The 26,049-nt window shown below is 39.2% G+C and overlaps 1 pseudogene; it reads right to left on the bottom strand.

The window, feature by feature from the left end:
- Positions 1-848: 848 nt before the first annotated feature.
- Positions 849-12,848, bottom strand: LOC132553087 (1,5-anhydro-D-fructose reductase-like; annotated as a pseudogene).
- Between the last annotated feature and the right edge of the window lie 13,201 nt (positions 12,849-26,049).

Genomic DNA, 26,049 nt, shown 5'->3' with positions numbered 1-26,049 from the left:
TGGTCACACCTATACATTCTGAGATGGGTAAGATCATTGATGAATACACAGAGAAAATGAGAGCTCAACGCAAACTGGACCGTCAATAAATACCAGCTAATTCTCACTTCTTGTGCAGAGGAGATACCTAACCAGGTTTGAATATATTGCATATTCACACGCATAATACCTTTTTCTCCATTCCACAATGATGAAAATATTTTACTTACTGTAAATGTTGCTATTCAATATCGGAAATTTCGACCTTTGGTAAACATCAGATGTGTGGTTGGATCTCTACACAGAGCGGATAAGGTATAGAAGGCGAAGATCTGAGATGTGGTTAGACCCCCAGACGGAGAGATTAATGATCAGAGGAAATGGTTTGATCCCTACACGGAGCAGTTAATATTTCTCAGGGTAAGATCTACGTTATGTGGTTTGATTCCTACATGGAGCGGATAATATTTCTAAGATGACGATCTGAGATATATCATTGGATTCCTACACGGAGCAGTAAATATTTCTCAATTGAAAATCTGAGATAAACGTTTCGATCCCTACACGATGCAGTAAATATTTCTCATATAAAAATCTGAGATAAACGTTTCAAGCTCTACACGGTGCAGTAAATATTTTTTCAAGTGAAAATCTTAGATAAACGTTTCGATCCCTGCACAGTGTAGTAAATATTTTTCAGGTGAAAATCTGAGATAAACGTTTCGATCCCTGCACAGTGCAGTTAATATTTCTCAGGTGAAAATCTGAGATAAACGTTTCGATCCCTGCACAGTGTAGTAAATATTTCTCAGGTGAAAATCTGAGATAAACGTTTCGATCCCCACTTGTAAACTCAATAAGGACATCATTCATGTTGACATCACATGCTCCTGATCAACGACACTCGTTCCACTGCAAACCCAAACATTTCCATAAGATTTCAAGATAAGATAACAAAAACGGTAAAAACAGAACTGGATGCCATTAGTGAATATATAGCTACTGAATGCCATTCAATGTCAGTACATGACCTGAAAAGTTAACATGCCTTTTGTCTTTGAAGATATTCTATTGAAGATTTCTAATATTTCCATGCGTTGAATTTTCTTTGTGCATATAATTTGTACTACACCACTTATACAATTAACATGTAAAGGTCTATATCTCTAAAACTTGAGGATAATGTTTATATCACCTGTTATAACTTCTGACCAGCTCACTTGCTTATTTGAAGCAATCAGACCTATTATATAATCAGATCACACTTCATATATCAATGTCCATTTGTTTCAAGTCGCACTGGTATTCTTCTAAAGTGATCACGTTCACTTTCAGAATCGGTCAATTTCTGTTCTGGCCCTCTTCTGTTAAAACTCGTTGCTAAAGAGATAATCATGAAGAGATGCCAAGCTGAAACAAAATAGACCAGTGGCATGGTACTATACATTATATTGTTCATTAAACGATCCAAACAATGTCTTACTGGAAATACAGTTTACAATCTCTCTCTTTTTTTTTTTTTTATACATTCCTGGTTTCTAGAAATAACTTTATATTTGATCCAATATTTAACTTAATATCTTATTCAATATGTATTATACATTAAATCTACTTACGCTTCGGCTTTAAACAGTCGCAGTTGTTTGTTGATTCCGGCTAATTCTGTCATATCCTCTGATGATAATTGAAAGTCGAAAATCTGGTAAAAGATATCCAAATTAAATTATCAATCACCGAAATTAAACTTTCGGGTTTCTGTGTACGAATTGCATAAAGATAAGTTACGATAAAATTATCAAGTTTTCTCCTCAATTAATAATCAGATTCCATTGTTCAAGTCTGGCATTGGAGTTGGAACATTTAGGTAAAATGGCCCTGATTGTTTTTGTTGTTTTGATTATTTCCCCGTAAGTAGTAAGGTTCCAACAGGACCTAACAATTCATGCCGACGTAAAAACCCTATAAAGCTTTAATCCAATTGTAGATGTTCATACAAATACCATACGTTTCCGTTTTCATTAATTCTACTGGGATTTACGCTCATGGAAATGAATATGATATTCCTCTCAAGTAAATTTCGTAGCAGTATCTGTTGAGTAAGAAAATATAGTGTTATTGAAAACAAACAAGAAGAAGAAAATACAAACATAATCATAACCTAAACTCAAATTCAATAATACTAGGGCAAAATATGGACAAAAAAGACTAACTTGAATGACTGATTTCGAAAAGAAAATTAAACAATTACATGTACATGTGTTTATTCATAAGTGAATGTAAACATTTCGTTTTTCTTAATGATATAAAGATAAAAATAGATAAAAGTATTTGACAGGTAGAACAGCCCTTAAATGACACGAGGTGAACATACCTGTGCTGGAGTTTTATTGTATTTTACGGCAATTTGAGCAATCACGGGATCTTTCAACAACACGGGGGTAGTGATATCATGTTGAACCCTGTCAGAATTGAATATTTCTTGCCTCAGTGACGACTTTGTTGATTTTTTTATATAATTGTATATTGGTGAATAAAACCATGAATTTGAGTCTTTGAAATAATGTGCATTTATGTTTAACTGCCTTTGTAAGTTTCTTTAGTCCAAATCAAGCCAAGCCGGATTTTGCAAACGAATAATTTCAATGGATACTCAGTCATATTCATTTTCAACTTTGGCATCTAAATTTCACCATTGAACGAAATGCCACGCTTAACGCTAATTCAGAGATAGAGCCATTGCGATGTTGATAGATGGTCATAGCCAAACTGCTGCTTTGGGATGAGTCGTTGGAGGCGTGTGATGTTCACCGACGAGTCTAGATGTCTGTATCGCTCAGACGGAAGAAAAAAGGGTGAGCGTTCCGCCGATGCGCCGTTGAACGCAATAGATTCGAACGGGCTTCGTTAATGGTTTGGAGAGGCATCTCCCATTGAGTGGTCCTGGATCCAAACCTAAATGACGTTCGATACAAAGACTGTTCGTCTAACCACATGTCCTTCCATTTCTCAGACGTCATAACCTAATTTTCCAGCAAAACAATGATCGACATCATGTTGCCAGAGCATGTGATTTTCTCACGGCAAACAACGTCCAGCCTCTGGAATGACCTCCATAAAACTCCAACATGTCTCCCATTGAGCATATGTAGGATGAGCTGACAGGCGTATTAGGAAACGTCTTATCAAAAGACATCAAAAGTTAAGTAAATAACGATGTCATTTCGGAATATCTGGTTTCGTGATTATTTGTTTATGGTTTAAGTTGTCAAAACAGACATGGTTACTAGTACACAACGACGGATGTCTAACTGGACAACACCGACAGAAAAATAGCAGAGAACGAAAGAGTGAGTTAGTGTCATTTCTGTTAACGTTTGGATGTTTCAACTCAAGAGTACGTTTTCGTGTTATGAAATATACAATATGTATGCTGTGATATGACTGCAGTATGTAAATACTGACACTTGTGATGCTCCTCTTCCGGGTGAACCAATGGGACCGTAAGACATGATAGGTATGTTGTATTGCTTTATATACTCCTCAAGTTTGGTCTGAGGGAAGTAGGCGTGGCACTCTACCTGTATAAATATAGATTTGATACGTTATCTCAGTGTGAAGGACTCTGGTACATGGTTGAGTACCAAGATAGAATTAATTATTCACTATCACTGAAGATATTTCACCTTCTTGAGTCTCAAATTTCGTGGTTTGCTTCTTCTTAGGCACTTCATTACGTGGATAATTAGTATTCACGACATCTACCTTTACTAAACAAATCAAACCGGTTTTAATGATCATTTCATAGACATATCAATCTGTGGAATAAAAGTAATCACTAATCGACGTGAAAAAGCACGAAACGATTTGATTTACAAAAAAAAATCGATTAAGGAACTTGTTTCCAAAGAAGCATATCCTGATCCTAATACGATAGATTTATTTCAGTTCAAAAATGACATAATTGTAAACATAATTATTTTCTTTTTTGTCATTTACTTCCATTTGACAAGGCCTTGCAAAAGACAACTTTAAACATAGCAACAGAATGACAACATTCATTGGCTATAAGTGAAAGATGAATTCTATGAAATTTCGGACGAACAAATATATTTTGCATGTTTCTGACCTGATTCGTTACCGGTATTATCCTTGCAATCTTACGAACCCTCTCCAACTGTGCCGCGTTGAAATTTGATATACCAATACCATACCTCTTGCTTTTCTTTATCAACAAGTTTCTCCATTTCCTAAATAAACAATGGGTTTGTATTTACTCTGTAAATTAAGTTAATATACAAAACTATTCGTACCACACTACCAACATACGGAAATCAGATCCGAACCTTAATTTCATAAAATAGCATCCGATACTAAGGAGAAAATGAAACCAAACTCAAAAAAAATCACCACTTGATATTCATTATAATATAAGAGTATTATAAATTTGGAAGATAACCATGTGATATAGATTTGAAGCATAAAACCATGCAGATATGTATAGATGTCATTTATGATCATTTAAAGGAGATGACGGAGATAACATATACATGTACTGCTCGAACCACTACCCTGTTTCTGATGACCATGAGTATACAATTCACTAGACAGACGTACTTTCCAAACGCCTTCGATGTCCATGTTATCTTCAGCATGGAGTCCGTTCCCTTTAATGGGGAAAACGTTGTTTGGGTCCCCGGGTTTCTAAATTGATACAAAGAGCACATTACAATAAGTGGTTAGGATGCAATCATAATAAATGTTTACATGAAGGCACAGAAAAAACGTAATAACCGTACTTTTGTTTTTGTGGGTTTTGTCATCCAGCCACCATATTCAAAACCATATTTATTCCAACATTTTAATTCAGTGGAAGTTACAAAAAAAAAAAAAGAAACAATGTATTTCGTACTCACACGAAACGTTACAGGAGCATGAACTAGGTACAGATCAACAAAATCCAGTCGAAGTTTTCTCAAACTCTCGGAAATCGAGAATTCAACGCCGGCAGGTCTGGTGTAGATATTGGCAAGCTATGTACAAAGACAATAACAGGTTGATGTTCAACATCACTGGAATTCGACAAATCCGAAATAAAACAATCTTGAATACTGTATCATATGAGCAAGTCAAGCTGAGCTGATGCCATCATAGGTGCTAATGTTGGTGTTATTAGATGTGGTATTACAGAGAGGGGATAAGATATCAGGAGAAGGTTTCATTGGAAGCACCGCCTTAAAACAGAAAGAATACTACGACAAAAGAACAAAATGTCGATCTAAACTAAGAATCTATGAAGTGAGGAAAAACAATTAAAAACGGAAAATGTACAGAATGTTCTTTAAAAAGGACAGTGGCAATCGGGAGTTCCTGTTTCACCCACCATGTAAATACGAATATGGTATCTTTTTCGTCATTGAGAACAACAATATAGTCACTAGATACAGTCTTTCACTGCTATTGTTATCCGATGTGACGTGTATACTGAAAGGAATCAAGGAATCGTTTCATTATTCTACGATTATTCATGGCTCATCTAGTACATGTATTCACAAACTTGAGATTAACACCCATGGTAAATTACCTTAGTACAAATAAACATACCTTCCCTCTTTACTTTTCCAGGCTGTATGTATTCTTCCAGGACTTCACCAATTGCGTCTTCGTTCAGATGGTTATATGCCGTGTCATTGAGACGATACCCAGCTTCCAGAGCGGTCCTAACGGCAGTCTTCACTTCTCCTGGCTTGATCTGAAACAGATATTACATTTGCTTTCATTCTACAGACAACCTATACCATAATCAATTCCGTCGAAGTAGCATTGTCCAGTTACATTCAAGGTTCAGCCTAACGCATACAGTAGTTTTGTTACAATATTTCTTAACCTGTGAGATCTTGTAAGCTCTGATTCATGAAGATGAAACAACAGAACACAGTCGAATCAACACATCTGTGAAGCGAATACAACTGGTTGAATACTTCTGGGCAAGAATAAAATGTTCTCCATTTCCAAACACAACGGAAGAATCACACAGTTTACTCAATTTTTTATCAGTAGCAAAAATGTTCTCCATCTCCAAACACAATGGAAAAATCACAGTTTACTCAATTTTTTATCAGTAGCAAAAATGACGAATCTGCGTCCATTAGTGTTGTTATCATCACAAAGTAGAAATCTCTCTCCTGCTAGCGTATTCACCAACATCATCATCAAAGTCTCTATCACGGAGTTTATCTAATGCCTTGTCAAAGCTAGTTGGAATAGCACAAACTTTGCTTTACTTCATCACGAAACATATCCGCGGCTAGTTTGATAGAATCTCCGGGATAATTGTGATTATGTCCGACAGGAATGTTATGTTAACAGGAATGTTGTTGAGTGTTGTAATTGTGACTGGGCACGATCTTTGTACGCATCTTTATTAAATTCTGTCATTACGTCTGGTCCTGACGGAAAACTTGAAGCCTACATGATGAAGATAATATCCACCTCCTCCATTTTCTGCGAAAATAACGTGAACTTTTGCATTTGCCATCAATGAATCAGAATACTTTAGTTTAAAATTTAACGCAAGACATTTGATATATTTTTGTAATTACAATCCATCCAAACCAACAAGTAAAGGTAACACTCAAACAAGCTCTGATAATGTCTTCATTGCATTCATGTTGTAATTAATAGGAAATTATAACAACACTTCTATATCAGGAAAGCATGTACACTTTAACCATTATTTCACAAATAGGCTATCACGTGATAAAACAACATTGAAAACAATTAATGTAATATCTATTTATATTTCATTTGCTATAAATAAACTTTGTAAGCAATATGATGATGAACAGATGATACATCAACATCTAATTGGAAATTATGGATTTTAGAATTACCTCTATGCACGGAATAGATTGTATTTTTGTTTCCTTTCTAAATTCGTCATTTCGTGTAATAAATAGAGGATCTTACATGAGTGTCAATGTATTATGGACTTTATTAAACGAGTTCAATAATTTGATATGCCACGAGCCGATAGGCGAGTGGCTTATCAATTTATTGAACGAGTTTAATAAAGTCCATAATACATTGACACGAGTGTAAGATTCTATTTATCACATAACCAATTAAAATTGAAAAATCGCCAGAAAAGTACGGTTTACTTCCACTATGCAATCAGCTGTTGCTATATAGGTCAAAACCAACGCATAATAATCATAGTTTTATCCATCCGTGTTGCAAATAGTTCCATTTTTCAATGATTGAATAAGAGATTGTTGTGTTCCAAAATAATATCGACAAAGTAAAGCATTTGAATTAATGTTAAATGCCAAAATAACTTTTAAAAATCACACAAAAAATCTTCTGGAAATTCACTTGATATTGGTAACATGACGTCACTCGCTTCGTCATCACGGGTCATCAGGTTCGGCCTAACTGCTCCAGTTACTGCGAGTCACTGTCACTTTCAATGATAGCTTTTCATTTATTTCTGGTAACTCAAAAAAATTATACAATAGTTTCATGTCATACAAAGTTTTGCTCAACGTATTCTTGTTTGGTTGATCCTGTATAAACTTCCTACCTCATCTTCTCTGATTGAAACGAAACGACTTGGTTCAGGGGCAACAGGACCGCCATCCGGAGCGGTCGTCTGCTGTTGGGAGGGATCTACCGCCTTTTCAATACGATCGCGCTCAAGCTCAATTTGAAAGTCAATCCCACACAATTCAACATTATAAAATACAGCAAAGCCCGTGGGATTATCTCCTTCACCACACCAGTCCCCTGCTTATCAATAAAAGCTGTGTCGCCAATGTTGATCTGGTCAGCCATATTTTACTACAGTTTGTTGTCGTAGTAAATAAAAGTAGTACGCGCGCGAGCGTATGAATACGTTCACGCGGTTTTGACCAATCAGCAGACCCCAAATCTTTATTACACATGTGTATTACCAGTATTATGACATGGGCGTATGACATGGGAAAACGGGTCGGTTATGTGATAAAAAAGATTCAAACGATAGTGATTAAAGTACTTGGTAATGCATTGTAATATTTGACACTCTTGAGATAAAGATTTCTTAATATATATATGTAGATTTAATAAGTTGCTAAGATGTTTCAAAGTAAACGCTTATTGAAAATGGAAAATATTCCCTTCGTTTTAATGGAACTTGAACATTTTTGCAATAATAATCTGGGATGAATTTGTTTCTAAGATGTATTATTTGTACATTATTACAGTTATACAGATAATAGTATTCATTACCAATGTCTTTATCACAAAAATGCACACTCTATCATCTTGACGTGGAATGCTCCTTCAGCGTTCTGTTTCAATCGTAAATTTCATATTTGAAGTTCGAAATTTACTGAAAATTGTTCGATTTTTCTCATTAAGTTCAATTAAATACTTCTCAAAGATGAATTCACATTTGAATATCTTGTAAAATTGTCCACGAGATCCATTTTCTATATCATTTTACCACTTCTGTATGTATTGATCTTGTTATCGTTTTCTAATGATAGATTTTAACCATGTTTTATCCGTAGAACAAATTTCTTGGAAATTCCATGTAAAGCTCAAACCTGTGCTATTAAAGATAGATTTCACATAATTAATCCATTTAAATTGTCCCATTTCCCTTTCCTCTATAGTGATATATCATAGTATAGTAAAGTATACATCTTACTAGATAACTTGTTCCCATCAATAGCAAACTTGTACCTAAGCATAATATTTATAATTTTAACTTCAATCTATTAATAAGAAATCTCCAAATCTCACCATAAACTATAAAAGTTGGTGTTCTACTTATTTTGATAATTCGCCTTAAAACAATTCAGATGTATTTTCTCAGTAATAGCTAAGTTTTGAAATCCCCATACTTCCACAGAGTATTGCAATATTGGGGTAACTAATGTATCAAACAGCTTTAACTGTAAGTCAACTGGGAGAGATTTACAATGTATTTCTAATTTGCCGATCAAGAGCAAAAAGTGCTTTTTGAGCCTGTTCTCTTATTTTTTTTTTATTGTGAGGGGGTTATTAAAGTTACCATAATAGTTCATTATTAATCCAAGATAAGAGTAGGGGTCACTTATTTCCAACACAGTGTCGTTAAAAGAAACTTTTGTTTTTTGCAAGTTAACCTCAAGCTTCCATGATTTTCAGTACTCTTAAAAAATATTCAAAGCAGACTGTAGGCCATTGCTGGTCTCTGACAACATTACTGTATCGTCTGTATAAAGTAAAATGCATAGTTTAAGGTGAATGTGAATGTTAGTCTCGCACAAATTCCACCAAGGCACTTTACTTCCTTTTGGTCAACGATATCCTCTAAATCATTAAGAAAGATTTCAAGCAAGAAATGGTAACGTATTTTCCCTTTGTTTTACTCCGACATTACACACAGAAAGATGAGACATTTCTTGGCCATTTACGACACAAGATTCTGACTTTGAATACAAATAACATCATTTTTCCTGAGATAATATTTTAAACAACTTTCTCCATAATCCACATCTCCAAACTGTATCGAAAACTTTTCAAAAATCGACGAATGTGCAGAATAAGATTTTACGAATAGCAAAGTATACAGATACAAGAGAATAGGGTAGAAATTTGTTGTAGAGGAACTTTTCATGTAACCTGCTTGAACATCGGATATAATTTGTATTTCTTCAGATAAAGCTGCAAGTTGTTTGTTTCAGATAGAGATAAAAACCTTTCCAAGACAAGACATAAGAGTTATCGCCCTTCAATTATCAGGGTATTTCGCGCTACTTTTGTTTTCATAGATAGGTTTAATTACACTAATCTCCATTGTTCTGGAACAATTCCTGTACCTTATACAACAGTAAATAATTTGTCATATTAGTAGTTAAAATAAACAACGTACTTATAAGGTATTCATTTATAACTTTATCATAAACTCCATCTTTAGATGATTAATGGCATTTACAACATCATTTTCTGTTATCTTCTATTCTGACTCTACATTTATATAAGTATCCGTCAGGAAGTGTAAGTACGTCAAACTGGTCAATTTTACACTCAACAAGAAAAAAAACCAGTAAATCATGTGAGAGTATTAGTTCTTCAGATTCAGGTAAGATGAGCTCAGTCTTTAAGTCACACACAACCAGGTAAGATGAGCTTAGACTATAAGTCACACACATCCAGGTAAGTAGCTTTAAGTACTTTAAGTCACACACAACCAGGTAAGATGAGCTTAGACTATAAGTCAAACACATCCAGGTAAGTAGCTTTAAGTACTTTAAGTCACACCCACCCAGGTAAGATGAGCTTACATTTTAAGTCACACACATCCAGGTAAGATGAACTTATACTATAAGTCAAACACATCCAGGTAAGTAGCTTTAAGTACTTTAAGTCATACACATCCAGTTAAGATGAGCTTAGACTTTAAGTCACACACATTCAGGTAAGATGAGCTTAGACTTTAAGTCAAACACATCCAGATAAGTAGCTTTAAGTACTTTCAGTCACAATCATCCAGTTAAGATGAACTTAGACTTTAAGTCACACACATTCAGGTAAGATGAGCTTAGACTTTAAGTCACACACATCCAGGTAAGTAGCTGTAAGTACTTTAAATCACACACATCCAGGGAAGTAGCTTTAAGTACTTTAAATCACACACATCCAGGTAAGTAGCTTTAAGTACTTTAAATCACACACATCCAGGTAAGTAGCTTTAAGTACTTTAAATCACACACACCCAGGGAAGTAGCTTTAAGTACTTTAAATCACACACATCCAGGTAAGTAGCTGTAAGTACTTTAAATCACACACATCCAGGTGAGTAGCTGTAAGTACTTTAAATCACACACATCCAGGGAAGTAGCTTTAAGTACTTTAAATCACACACATCCAGGTGAGTAGCTTTAAGTACTTTAAATCACACACATCCAGGTAAGTAGCTTTAAGTACTTTAAATCACACACATCCAGGTGAGTAGCTGAAGTTCTTGGGTAATACCTCCTGTGATGTTCTCCCTACTGACCATTTTGCTACATTCCCGAATTGTCGGAGAGGTTGTCATGTTTCGTCACCGACAAGGACGAGAGACTCCTTTAATGACGATACTTTTAATATCCCCGCATACTGGGTACTTTTATAATGGGAGATATAAATATGATGCGACGCCGAGTTTTGAAGGATAATTCTTGTGATACATTAACTAAGTACTAGCGGTAGGTAAATGTTTGCTTTTTTGCTTCATTATTAAGTATTTTTTATCATTATTAGCTCAGGCATGCAATGAGATGTATATCACTCTGATGTATGTACAGGAAGACTATCTATTCTGTAACATACATCTCCCAGCCCGACACGGAGTGACGACACATCAGTAATAGACATCTCCCATTTAGCCCGACAAGGAGTGCCGACACTCCCGTAATAGACATCTCTAAATTCTCCCGACACGGAGTGGCGACACTTCCGTGATAGACATCTCTCAATTAGCCCGACACGGAGTGCCGACACTTCCGTAATAGACATCTCCCATTTAGCCCGACAAGGAGTGCCGACACTTCCGTAATAGACGTCTCCCATTTAGCCCGACACGGAGTGCCGACACTCCCGTAATAGACATCTCTCAATTAGCCCGACACGGAGTGCCGACACTCCCGTAATAGACATTTCTCAATTAGCCCGACACGGAGTGCCAACAATTCCGTAATAGACATCTCCCATTTAGCCCGACACGGAGTGCCGAAACTTCCGTAATAGACATACCCATTTAGCCCGACAGGGAGTGCTGACACTCCCGTAATAGACATCTCTCAATTAGCCCGACAAGGAGTGCCAAAACAGACTTAAAATAAAAAGCCAAAGGGACTTTCCACAAAGACCGAATCTGTTTTAGTGTGTAGTCATATGTATGGTTCAATTAATATACTGTGGACGAGTTTAAAATAACAGTCAAGAAAACGGCGTGGTACCTACCGGCATTTTAATAGAACTTAAAGATTATAGATAATTTGCTGAAAGAAAGTCTGAAAATATGCACTATGGTAGGTTGATAAACAACAAAACCACAATGGTCGTTCCTGGAATTTATTCGGAATTTTTGCTATCCGTATCCGATACTACAAAGTACCTTTAAACAGTTTTAGGATTTATTCTATTTCTTCTGGTTTTTAAGTAGTAGATCGGACAGAGACTCTTTATTTTTGTCGGATCTGATCTTAATTTGTTTGTTTTTGCCACATGCGTGTCTGGTACTTCTTCAGATTCATCTCCTGACGACAAGTACATAGCCACTTCGGCTCTTTTCCTTGTCGTTTGCCCTTCCGGTCTCGGGCCAGCATCAGCAGCAAGAGAAGGGGCTCCGCTCCGAAAGTTTTTGGGGCGACTTGTCAGAGTTTTGGAATTTGTTTCAACTCCAGCTCACAAATTCGCCGTACCTTCAACCTATTCCAGACATAAATAAGACTTTGTAGGTATTGAGGAAGTGGACGGAAATATATTTCTCAATCAGAAATTATTGCATAGGATGGATCATTATTACATTATCAATCATATTTGAAATTATCAAAAATCATTATATAGATAGACTTATGATGGTGTGTACTAAAGTTCAGATTTTACTGTCAGATTTGACCCAATCTGTTGACCGGAATTTTGTAACCAAACAGTTAAAATTATATATCGCAGCTCAAACGGTTAACTTATCTCCTCATCTTCTATCAAGCCGAACATTTCAAACGAATAATTCCAACGGATGCTCAACTTACAAAACACATATCTTGTATATATCATACTTCCTGCCAAGTTCCAAGCCCAAATAAAGGCATCTTGAGACCGTTATTAAGAGTGATGCGCAGGGTTGAAATCGACATTTTGATCAGTTGTTTTACGCTCCCCTGGTTGTAAAGGTGTTTCTATCACATACACAAATGAAGGTTACACGGGTATGTCAGTTACTGCATCGTGACACATTTACCGTGAAAGGTAAAGGTTACAAATACGTCATAGTTTAATCTGAAGGATTCCGACTACCTGTCTGCAATTTTATAACTGTCTTGTTCCAGGGAAGGGAGGAATCAATAGTATCAATTTATTTCCATGAGTCCTCCATGGAACTTTAAGTTGGAATAACATACTTGAATATCCTAAACTTGTTTCTCGGAAAAATACAATTGCGGAGATAAGGAAAATGTAACACAGTGGCTTTATGTTAATCTGTCCCAAGTTGCAATCAAGATATCGAGATGTTTTTCCAGCGACAGCGTGTCAATGTAATAAATGGCTGCTTCAAGTCGTATTGAAGGGTGATTCGTATGGAAAAGGCACTTAATCTCTCTTTTTAGGCTAAACGTACTCAGTACGTACAGCCTATTACGACGGCCTTTCAGACAAAATTTACCGATCCTGGCCTTCTCATTGGCTGAAATATCGAAAAGAGTTAGAGCCCTCTAGCGGCAATTTTCTGCCTAAATAATGCCGCGATGTTTTAAATCGCTATTTTAAAAGCATCCACAATAAGTTTTTTGAATAGCAATACGATTACTTTATATTTCAAAAAAGAAGCACAGTGAGGTTGAACTATTGATAAATTTTGAACAATATATTTTACGGAATTTGCTCACGGACATCCCCGACCTGTGCTGTTGAAGAAGATCGATTCTTATCGCCTGCTGTGAATATTCCTTGAAAACAACCATATTAACCGTAAGCAGAGATACGTCTCTGCTGTAAGTAAGCAAAAAAATGGTTTCTTTTATCTTCAAAGTCTATTGTAACTGCGTGACTTGATTTACAGTGTATTTAGTGTATGGCGGCTCATGAATCCTTCTCGACATGACGTAAGCGTACAGAACACTGTACGTGCGAGTTGGCGCCATGATAAGAAGCTAGTCTGGGGGCTTGGTTTGAATTATCAACTAACACCACTTATAAACAAACAAAACTTACAAACAGAACATCAATTTTGCTTTAATCCTTGTCGTTGTGGCAAGATCGTCTTAATATATCACATCATTTTACCTCATTAGACGTCACAAAATTGGACTGTTCGTCCAACGCGCATACCCGCCGATATGACACTTTTTCAGGTTTTTCACACCCACCGCCATGACACTTTTTCAAGTTTTTGTAGATAAAAAGTTTGCGCTTCGTAGGCAAGGTACAATTGGTGCTCATGATTTATGAATAATATATTTTTAATACTGTACTGATCATGATGTTGACTTTGTTATAACATATATTTTTTGTCTTTTAGTTTTATTTGATGAAGGTTGATTGTGCTGATTTCTCTAGGTTTGTTAATGTGTATCAAAGTTCCTTGAAATGAAAATATTCCTTCAAACAAAACGCGTATTAAAAAATTCATGTCTATGATTATCAATTACCTGGAACGAAATATTTCCATAACATATTTATTCATTTTGCGTGTCATGGTGACATTATCTAATGCATTTGAGATTAGAAATATTAGTAGCTATAGTGAAAATATTGTAAATTTTGTATATATACGGAAGTGTAGTTTAATCTCAAAGAACTATGTCTTTATAGATATAATCACTGGAATAAAAATCTAACCATGATACTTCAAGGAAGAGAGGCATGTAAATACATTTAATGTAATTATTTACACTTTTATCAATCTGAAATGCTGTGTACACCTTATCTACTTTCCTCAACTACAAATATAATTACAATAAGTAAGGGTTATTACTTTGCAATACATTCAAAATAAAGAAGTAGGTATAAAGCCCTTTCGATTTGTTTAAATCCTCATATTGATAGGATAGTAATTGCAACATCTTGGGTATTTCAAAGGTTTTATTTAGTCAACTTCATCATAGAGCTATTTATCATTTGGCTTGTTGGCGATAAATATGGTTGTGTTTATTTTGTTATTTTTTTTTAACTTATTTTGATTTATTCACATTATTGTCGTCAAATTTGAAATAAGAATTAAAGAAGATATAAAATCGCTTAAAATTAAGGAAAATAGCCTCTGGTTCTCTCATTTTAGTAATTTTTGCATTCCAAAGTGTAGGAGTTTGGGGAAAGTAATATAGTCTTGCTGTTATTTGTGAACATTTTTTTCAATACGTTTAGCCTCTCAGTACTTTCAGTACTTTGATTTAATATCATACTGGAACTTAGCATGACTTCCTGACGGTCATATCAATGTCCTCCCAGTAGATTTGTAACAATATATACAATGATTTTTAATGATGTTGTTGTCGAAAAGAAAGTCCCATACATGTATTTAAGTGACTACCTATAGCAATACACAAAGAAACATTCAGGTCGACAAGAGAGACAACTTGGTCCATAGATTGTGTAAGGAAAACAGGACCTGAAAGGGTTACTTCCCTTCGATCAGACAGGCAGTCAAATCGTGTATATCTATATTATATAATTCAAAAAAGATAAAAGCTTTGTGTATCGTATATATAGAAAATCAAAACATTAACATGGCAAATAAAATCGTTTGTAATCGCCGCTAACGTTTTCCGGCCTTGTGGCCATCTTCAGGCGTTTCCACAAGCCGGAAAACGTTAACGATTCCATACGATTTTATTTGCCATGTTAATGTTTTGATTTTCTGTATATATATATGTAGAAAATCAAAACAAAATATATGTGTGTGTGTGTGTGTGTGTGTGTGTGTGTGTGTGTGTGTGTGTGTGTGTGTGTGTGTGTGTGTGTGTGTGTGTGTGTGTGTGTGTGTGTGTGTGTGTGTGTGTGTGTGTGTGTGTGTGTGTGTGTGTGTGTGTGTGTGTGTGTGTGTGTGTGTGTGTGTGTGTGTGTGTGTGTGTGTGTGTGAGTGTGTGTGTGTGTGTGTGTGTGTGTGTGTGTGTGTGTGTGTGTGTGTGTGTGTGTGTGTGTGTGTGTGTGTGTGTGTGTGTGTGTGTGTGTGTGTGTGTGTGTGTGTGTGTGTGTGTGTGTGTGTGTGTGTGTGTGTGTGTGTGTGTGTGTGTGTGTGTGTGTGTGTGTGTGTGTGTGTGTGTGTGAGTGTGTGCGTGAGTGCGTGTGTGTGAGGGTGTGCGTGCGTGCGTGCGTGCGTGTGTATGTTGCAAGCCTGATTGGATACTAGCATTATTCGACCATACAAACACTCTCAAACTGTCTCGCGTTGAAAGTTTTTCCACTATAAATCTATATACCATTTACTCTAAATCACTATATAGAAAGAAAACAACCAGGAACGCAGTTAAATGTTGACAAATGGTTGACTAGAGAAAACCTCCAATTTATATGTAGATGTTACACAACGAGTTGTGGTGAATGGTGTTTCTTTCACCCGACTTTTTTTTCAGTTAAAAACATATGTATATGCATAACCGACAATTTCAGGAATACATGGAGATGGTTTTACTCCCTACAAATCGTTATTATACATAATTTGGTTTGTTATCTACACAGAAAAAAACAGAACAGAAATCTAAATAGAAATGATATTATCAAAAAACAAAACAAAAAACACAACAAACAACAACAACAGAAATCGCGAGGTACAAATTGTACTTATCACTCATTCTAATTCCTGGGAGTGCGTGAAACGCCCTTTCTGTCAAGGTCATCCTGCCAGCCGATCAAAACATGCTTAAATGCTATTTCACATGTTGTGTAACATGTATGTTTATACTGTAATATTCGGAAAGATTAACTGATGCCGTTTTGATCGTTCATCTAATTTTTCAACAGTAAATAAAAATACTAAGGGGGACGAAAAAAGCAATGTGTTATACATGTAGGGCTTATTTCAGCTTTCGTTCCTGATGAAACAGAAATTACAATGATACATTGCAGTAATTAAATGGATTAATACAACACATGGTACTAAAGGTAAGCGGAAGTTCGTGTTGTAGTGTTAACAGTACTTGCGAGATCAGAAGGATCTTTCCATAGCTCAACTTTACGTTAGAAAATTACGTCTCCTTCAGATGTTCCTTTCAGTGTTTGCCAGAAAAAAAATCGCAGATGGAAAAATTGTCACGTAATCTCTTTATGTGTCGCAATATGAGAGCGTGATCATCTGAAGGGCATTTTAGACCTAGAATTTCTGTCTCTAAAATGACAACGCCAATACTCATTTATATTATTGTGTTTTTATGTATATAAAACACAAGCATATCGACTTGTTTTGCTATGAGATGGACCCAAGTTTTCTGGGTACGTTGCAGGAATAATTGTATAATTACCACATCTAAGATGGCCCCATCCGTTCTATCACTAAAATGACCATGATCACTATGTAAATATTATAAACAGCATAATACATGCAAACGTGAATACTTACAATAATTTATTATTTAAGAGACAGACATTATTCATCTAGGGCTCTGTATGGCAGCCTCAGGTATCATTACAGGAGAATAGTCACAGTACCTACACATGGACTACAGGAGGATAGTCACAGTACCTACACATGGACTACAGGAGGATAGTCACAGTACCTACACACTGCCTACAGGAGAATACTCACAGTACCTACACACTGACTACAGAGGGATAGTCACAGTACCTACACATGGACTACAGGAGGATAGTCACAGTACCTACACACTGACTACAGGAGGTTAGTCACAGTACCTACACACCTACTACAGAGGGATAGTCAGAGTACCTACACCCTGACCACAGGAGGATAGTCACAGTACCTACACACTGACTACTGGAGGATAGTCACAGTACCTACACCCTGACTACAGGAGGATAGTCTCAGTACCTACACACTGACTACAGGAGAATAGTCACAGTACCTATACACTTACTATAGGAGGATAGTCACAGTACCTACAAACCGACTACAGAGGGATAGTCAGAGTACCTACACCCTGACTACTGGAGGATAGTCACACTACGTACACCCTGACTACTGGAGGATAGTCACAGTACCTACACACTTACTATAGGAGGATAGTCACATTACCTACAAACCGACTACAGAGGGATAGTCAGAGTACCTACACCCTGACTACAGGAGGATAGTCACACTACGTACACCCTGACTACAGGAGTATAGTCACAGTACCTACACCCTGACTACAGAAGGATAGTCACAGTACCTACACCCTGACCACAGCAGGATAGTCACAGTACCTACACACTTACTACCTAAGGATAGTCACAGTACCTACACCCTGACTAAAGGAGGATAGTCACAGTACCTACACCCTCACCACAGAAGGATAGTCACAGTACCCACACCCCCCTTACCACGGCAGGTTAGTCACAGCACCTACACACTGACTACAGGAGGTAGTCACAGTACCTACACCCTGACTACAGAAGGATAGCCACAGTACCTCCACACTGCATACAGGAGAATAGTCACAGTACCTACACACTAAATACAGGAGGATAGTTACAGTACCTACACACCGACTACCGCAGGATAGTCACAGTACCTACACCCTGACCACAGCAGGTTAGTCACAGTACCTACACACTGACTACAGGAGGTTAGTCACACTACGTACACCCTGACTACAGGAGGATAGTCACAGTACCTACACACTTACTATAGGAGGATAGTCACAGTACCTACAAACCGACTACAGAGGGATAGTCAGAGTACCTACACACCGACTACAGAGGGATAGTTACAGTACCTACACAATGACTACAGGAGGATAGTCACAGTACCTACACACTGAATACAGGAGGATAGTTACAGTACCTACACACCTACTACAGCAGGATAGTCACATTACCTACACACTAACTACCGGAGGATAGTCACAGTACCTACACCCTCACTACAGGAGGATAGTTACAGTGCCTACACCCTGACCACAGCAGGTTAGTCACAGTACCTACACCCTGACTACTGGAGGATAGTCACAGTACCTACACACTTACTATAGGAGGATAGTCACAGCACCTACACACTAACTACCGGAGGATAGTCACAGTACCTACACCCTCACTACAGGAGGATAGTTACAGTGCCTACACCCTGACTACTGGAGGATAGTCACAGTACCTACACACGGCCTACATGAGGATAGTCACAGTACCTACACACTTACTACAGGAGGATAGTCACAGCACCTACACCCTGACTACAGGAGGATAGTCACAGTACCTACACACTACCTACAGGAGGATAGTCACAATACCTACAAACTGACTACAGGAGGATAGTCTCATTACCTACAAACTGACTACAGGAGGACAGTCACCGTACCTACACACTGCCTACAGGAGAATAGTCACAGTACCTACACCCTGACTACAGGAGGTTAGTCACTGTACCTACACATTGACTACAGGATGATAGTCACTGTACCTACACATTGACTACAGGAGGTTAGTCACAGTACCTATACCCTGACTACAGGAGGTTAGTCACAGTACTTACACACTGACTACAGGAGAATAGTTACAGTACCTACACACTGACTACAGGAGGTTAGTCACAGTACCTACACACTGACTACAGCAGGTTAGTCACAGCACCTACACACTGACTACAGCAGGTTAGTCACGGTATATATCAACTGACTACAGGAGGATAGCCACAGTACCTACACACTGCCTACAGGAGAAAAGTCACAGTACCTACACACTGCCTACAGGAGGATAGTCTCAGTACCTACACACTGACTTCAGGAGGATAGTCACGGTACCTACACACTGACTACAGGAGGATAGTCAAAGTACCTACACACTGACTACAGGAGGATAGTCACGGTACCTACACACTGCCTACAGGAGAATAGTCACAGTACCTACACACTGACTACAGGAGGATAGTCACAGTACCTATACCCTGACTACAGGAGGTTAGTCACAGTACCTACACCCTGACTACAGGAGGTTAGTCACAGTACCTACACACTGACTATCGGAGGATAGTCACAGTACCTACACCCTCACTACAGGAGGATAACCACAGTACCTACACACTGACTACAGGAGGAGAGTCTCAATACCTACACACTGACTTCAGGAGGAAAGTCACAGTACCTACACACTGACTACAGGATGATAGTTACAGTACCTACAACCTGCCTACCGGAGGATAGTTACAGTACCTACAAACTGCCTACAGGAGGATAGTCTCAGTACCTACACACTGACTTCAGGAGGATAGTCACGGTACCTACACACTGACTACAGGAGGATAGTCAAAGTACCTACACACTGACTACACGAGGATAGTTACAGTACCTACAAACTGCCTACAGGAGGATAGTCTCAGTACCTACACACTGACCTCAGGAGGATAGTCACGGTACCTACACACTGACTACAGGAGGATAGTCAAAGTACCTACACACTGACTACAGGAGGATAGTTACAGTACCTACAAACTGCCTACAGCAGGATAGTCACAGTACCTACACACTGACTATAGGACGTTAGTCACAGTACCTATACCCTGACTACAGGTGGTTAGTCACAGTACCTACACACTGCCTACAGGAGAATAATCACAGTACCTACACACTGAATACAGGAGGCTACTTATAGTACCTACACACCGACTACAGCAGGATAGTCACATTACCTACACACTGACTACAGGAGGTCAGTCACAGTACCTAAAAACTGACTACAGGAGAATAGCGACAGTATCTACACACTGACTACAGGAGGATAGTCTCAGTACCTACACACTGACTACAGGAGAATAGTCACAGTACCTACACACTGACTACAGGAGGATAGTCACAGTACCTACACACTGCCTACAGGAGAATAGTCACAGTACCTACACACTGACTACAGGAGGATAGTCAAGGAGGATAGTCACAGTACCTACACACTGACTACAGGAGAATAGTCACAGTACCTACACACTGAATACAGGAGGATAGTCACAGTACCTACACCTTCACTACAGGAAGATAATCACAGTACCTACACCCTGACCACAGCAGGTTAGTCACAGCACCTACACACTGACTACAGGAGGTTAGTCACGGTATATACAAACTGACTACAGGAGGATAGCCACAGTACCTACACACTGACTTCAGGAGGATAGTCACGGTACCTACACATTGACTACAGGAGGATAGTCAAAGTACCTACACACTGACTACAGGAGGATAGTTACAGTACCTACAAACTGCCTACAGCAGGATAGTCACAGTACCTACACACTGACTATAGGACTTTAGTCACAGTACCTATACCCTGACTACAGGTGGTTAGTCACAGTACCTACACACTGCCTACAGGAGAATAGTCACAGTACCTACACACTGACTACAGGAGGATAGTCACAGTACCTACACACTGCCTACAGGAGAATAGTCACAGTACCTACACACTGACTACAGGAGGATAGTCACAGTACCTACACACTGCCTACAGGAGAATAGTCACAGTACCTACACACTGACTACAGGAGAATAGTCACAATACCTACACACTGCCTACAGGAGGTTAGTCACAGTACCTACACACTGCCTACAGGAGAATAATCACAGTACCTACACACTGAATACAGGAGGATAGTTATAGTACCTACACACTGACTACAGGAGGATAGTCACATTACCTACACACTGACTACAGGAGGATAACCACAGTACCTACACACTGCCTACAGGAGAACAGTCACAGTACCTACACACTGACTACAGGAGGAGAGTCTCAATACCTACACACTGACTTCAGGAGGAAAGTCACAGTACCTACACACTGAATACAGGAGGATAGTAACAGTGCCTGCACACCGACTACAGCAGGATAGTCACATTACCTACACACTGACTACAGGACGTTAGTCACAGTATCTATACCCTGACTACAGGAGAATAGCCACAGTACCTACACACTGCCTACAGGAGGATAGTTACAGTACCTACAACCTGACCACATCAGGTTAGTCACAGTACCTACACACTGACTACAGGAGGTTAGTCACAGTACCTACAAACTGACTACAGGAGAATAGCCACAGTACCTACACACTGCCTACCGGAGGATAGTTACAGTACCTACAACCTGACCACATCAGGTTAGTCACAGTACCTACACACTGACTACAGGAGGTTAGTCACAGTACCTACAAACTGACTACAGGAGAATAGCCACAGTACCTACACACTGCCTACAGGAGAATAGTCACAGTACCTACAAACTGACTACAGGAGGATAGTCTCAGTAGCTACAAACTGACTACAGGAGGATAGTCACCGTAACTACACACTGCCAACAGGAGAATAGTGACAGTACCTACACACCGACTGCAGCAGGATAGTCACATTACCTACACACTGACTATAGGAGGATAGTCACAGTACCTACACATTGAATACAGGAGGTTAGTCACGGTACCTACACACTGACTTCAGGAGGATAGTCACGGTACTTACACACTGACTACAGGAGGATAGTCACAGTACCTACACACTGACTACAGGAGGATAGTTACAGTACCTACACCCTCACTACAGGAAGATAGTTACAGTACCTACAAACTGCATACAGCAGGATAGTCACATTACCTACACACTGAATATAGGAGGATTGTCACAGTACCTACACCCTCACTACAGGAAGATAGTTACAGTACCTACAAACTGCATACAGCAGGATAGTCACATTACCTACACACTGAATACAGGAGAATTGTCACAGTACCTAAACATCGACAACAGGATGTTAGTCACAGTACATACACACTGACTAGGGGAGATTAGTCACAGTACCTACACACTGACTACAGGAGGATAGTCACAGTACCTACACACTGACTAGGGGAGATTAGTCACGGTATATACAAACTGACTACAGGATGATAGTCACAGTACCTACACACTGACTACAGGAGGTTAGTCACAGTACCTACACACTGACTACAGGAGAATAGTCACAGTACCTATACCCTGACTACAGGAGAATTGTCACAGTACCTATACACTGACTACAGGAGAATAGTCACAGTACCTACACACTGACTACATGAGGATAGTCACAGTACCTACACACTGAATACAGGAGGAGAGTCACAGTACATACAGACTGACTACAGGACGTTAGTCACAGTACCTATACCCTGACTACAGAAGGATAGTCACAGTACCTACACGTTGACTACAGGAGGTTAATCACAGTACCTATACCCTGACTACAGGAGGATAGTCACAGTACCTAATCATTGACAACAGGACGTTAGTCACAGTACATATACACTGACTTCAGGACGATAGTCACAGTACCTACACACTGACTAGGGGAGATTAGTCACAGTACCTACACACTGACTACAGGAGGTTAGTCACGGTATATACAAACTGACTACAGGAGGATAGCCACAGTACCTACACACTGCCTACAGGAGAATAGTCACAGTACCTACACACTGCCTACAGGAGAATAGTCACAGTACCTACACACTGACTTCAGGAGGATAGTCACAGTACCTACACACTGACTACAGGAGGATAGTCTCAGTACCTACACCCTGACTACAGGAGGATAGTCACAGTACCTACACACTGACTATAGGACATTAGTCACAGTACCTACACACTGACTATAGGACGTTAGTCACAGTACCTATACCCTGACTACAGGTGGTTAGTCACAGTACCTACACCCTGACTACAGGAGGTTAGTCACAGTACCTACACACTGACTACAGGAGGATAGTCACAGTACCTACACACTGAATACAGGAGGCTAGTTATAGTACCTACACACCGACTACAGCAGGATAGTCACATTACCTACACACTGACTATCGGAGGATAGTCACAGTACCTACACCCTGACCACAGCAGGTTAGTCACAGCACTTACACACAGACTACAGGAGGTTAGTGACAGTACCTACAAACTGACTACAGGAGAATAGTCTCAGTACCTACACACTGACTACAGGAGGACAGTCACTGACTACAGGAGGATAGTCACTACAGGAGGATAGTCAAAGTACCTACACGCTGACTACAGGAGGATAGTTACAGTACCTACAAACTACCTACAGCAGGATAGTCACAGTACCTACACACTGACTACAGGAGAATAGTCACAGTACCTACACATTGACTTCAGGAGGTTAGTCACATTACCTACACACTGCCTACAGGAGAATAATCACAGTACCTACACACTGAATACAGGAGGCTAGTTATAGTACCTACACACCGACTAGGGAAGATTAGTCACAGTACCTACACCCTGACTACAGGAGGATAGTCACAGTACCTACACATTGACTACAGGAAAATAGTTACAGTACCTACACCCTGACTACAGGAGGATAGTCACAGTACCTACACACTGACTACAGGAGGTTAGTCACAGTACCTACACACTGACTACAGGAGGTTAGTCACAGTACCTATACCCTGACTACAGGAGGATAGCCACAGTACCTACACACTGCCTACAGGAGAATAGTCACAGTACCTACACACTGCCTACAGGAGAATAGTCACAGTACCTACACACTGACTACAGGAGGATAGTCACAGTACCTACACACTGACTACAGGAGGATAGTCTCAGTACCTACACCCTGACTACAGGAGGATAGTCACAGTACCTACACACAGAATACAGGAGGATAGTCACAGTACCTACACACTGACTACAGGAGGATAGTCTCAGTACCTACACCCTGACTACAGGAGGATAGTCACAGTACCTACACACTGACTACAGGAGGATAGTCACAGTACCTACACCCTGACTACAGGAGGATAGTCACAGTACCTACACCCTGACCACAGCAGGTTAGTCACACCACTTACACACAGACGACAGGAGGTTAGTGACAGTACCTACAAACTGACTACAGGAGAATAGCCACAGTATCTACACACTGACTACAGGAGGATAGTCTCAGTACCTACACACTGACTTCAGGAGGATAGTTACAGTACCTACACACTGAATACAGGAGGATAGTCACATTACCTACACACTAACTACCGGAGGATAGTCACAGTACCTACACCCTCACTACAGCAGGTTAGTCACTGTATATATCACCTGCCTACAGGAGAATAGTCACAGTACCTACACACTGACTACAGGAGGATAGTCTCAGTACCTACACATTGAATACAGGAGGATAGTCTCAGTACCTACACATTGAATACAGGAGGATAGTCTCAGTACCTACACATTGAATACAGGAGGATAGTCACAGTACCTACACACTGAATACAGGAGGATAGTCACAGTACCTACACACTGACTACAGTACCAGTACACACACTGACTACAGGAGGATAGTCACAGTACCTACACACTGACTACAGGAGGATAGTCACAGTACCTACACACTGACTACAGGAGGATAGTCACAGTACCTACACACTGACTACAGGAGTTTAGTCACAGTACCTACACACTGACTACAGGAGGATAGTCACAGTACCTACAAACCGACTACAGAAGGATAGTCAGAGTACCTACACCCTGACTACTGGAGGATAGTCACACTAAGTACACCCTGACTACAGGAGGATAGTCACAGTACCTACACCCTGACTACAGGAGGTTAGTCACTGTACCTACACATTGACTACAGGACGTTAATCACAGTACCTATACCCTGACTACAGGAGGTTAGTCACAGTACTTACACATTGACTACAGGAGGTTAGTCACAGTACCTACACACTGACTACAGGAGGTTAGTCACAGTACCTACACCCTGACTACAGTAGGTTAGTCACAGTACCTACACACTGACTACAGGAGGATAGTCACAGTACCTACACACTGACTACAGGAGGATAGTCTCAGTACCTACACACTGACTACACAAGGTTAGTCACAGTACCTACACACTGACTACAGGAGGATAGTCACAGTACCTACACACTGACTACAGGAGGATAGTCACAGTACCTACACACTGACTACAGGAGGATAGTCACAGTACCTACACACTGACTACAGGAGGATAGTCACAGTACCTACACACTGACTACAGGAGGATAGTCACAGTACCTACACACTGACTACAGGAGGATAGTCACAGTACCTACACCCTGACTACAGGAGGATAGTCACAGTACCTACACACTGACTAGGGAAGATTAGTCACAGTACCTACACCCTGACTACAGGAGGATAGTCACAGTACCTACACACTGACTAC

Source organism: Ylistrum balloti, unplaced genomic scaffold (assembly GCF_031769215.1).
Source record: "Ylistrum balloti isolate Yb309-2 unplaced genomic scaffold, AGI_CSIRO_Ybal_v1 Utg370296, whole genome shotgun sequence".
Lineage (NCBI taxonomy): Eukaryota > Metazoa > Mollusca > Bivalvia > Pectinida > Pectinidae > Ylistrum > Ylistrum balloti.
Note: the sequence above shows the minus strand (reverse complement) of the source record. Positions and strands in the feature narration are given on the sequence as shown.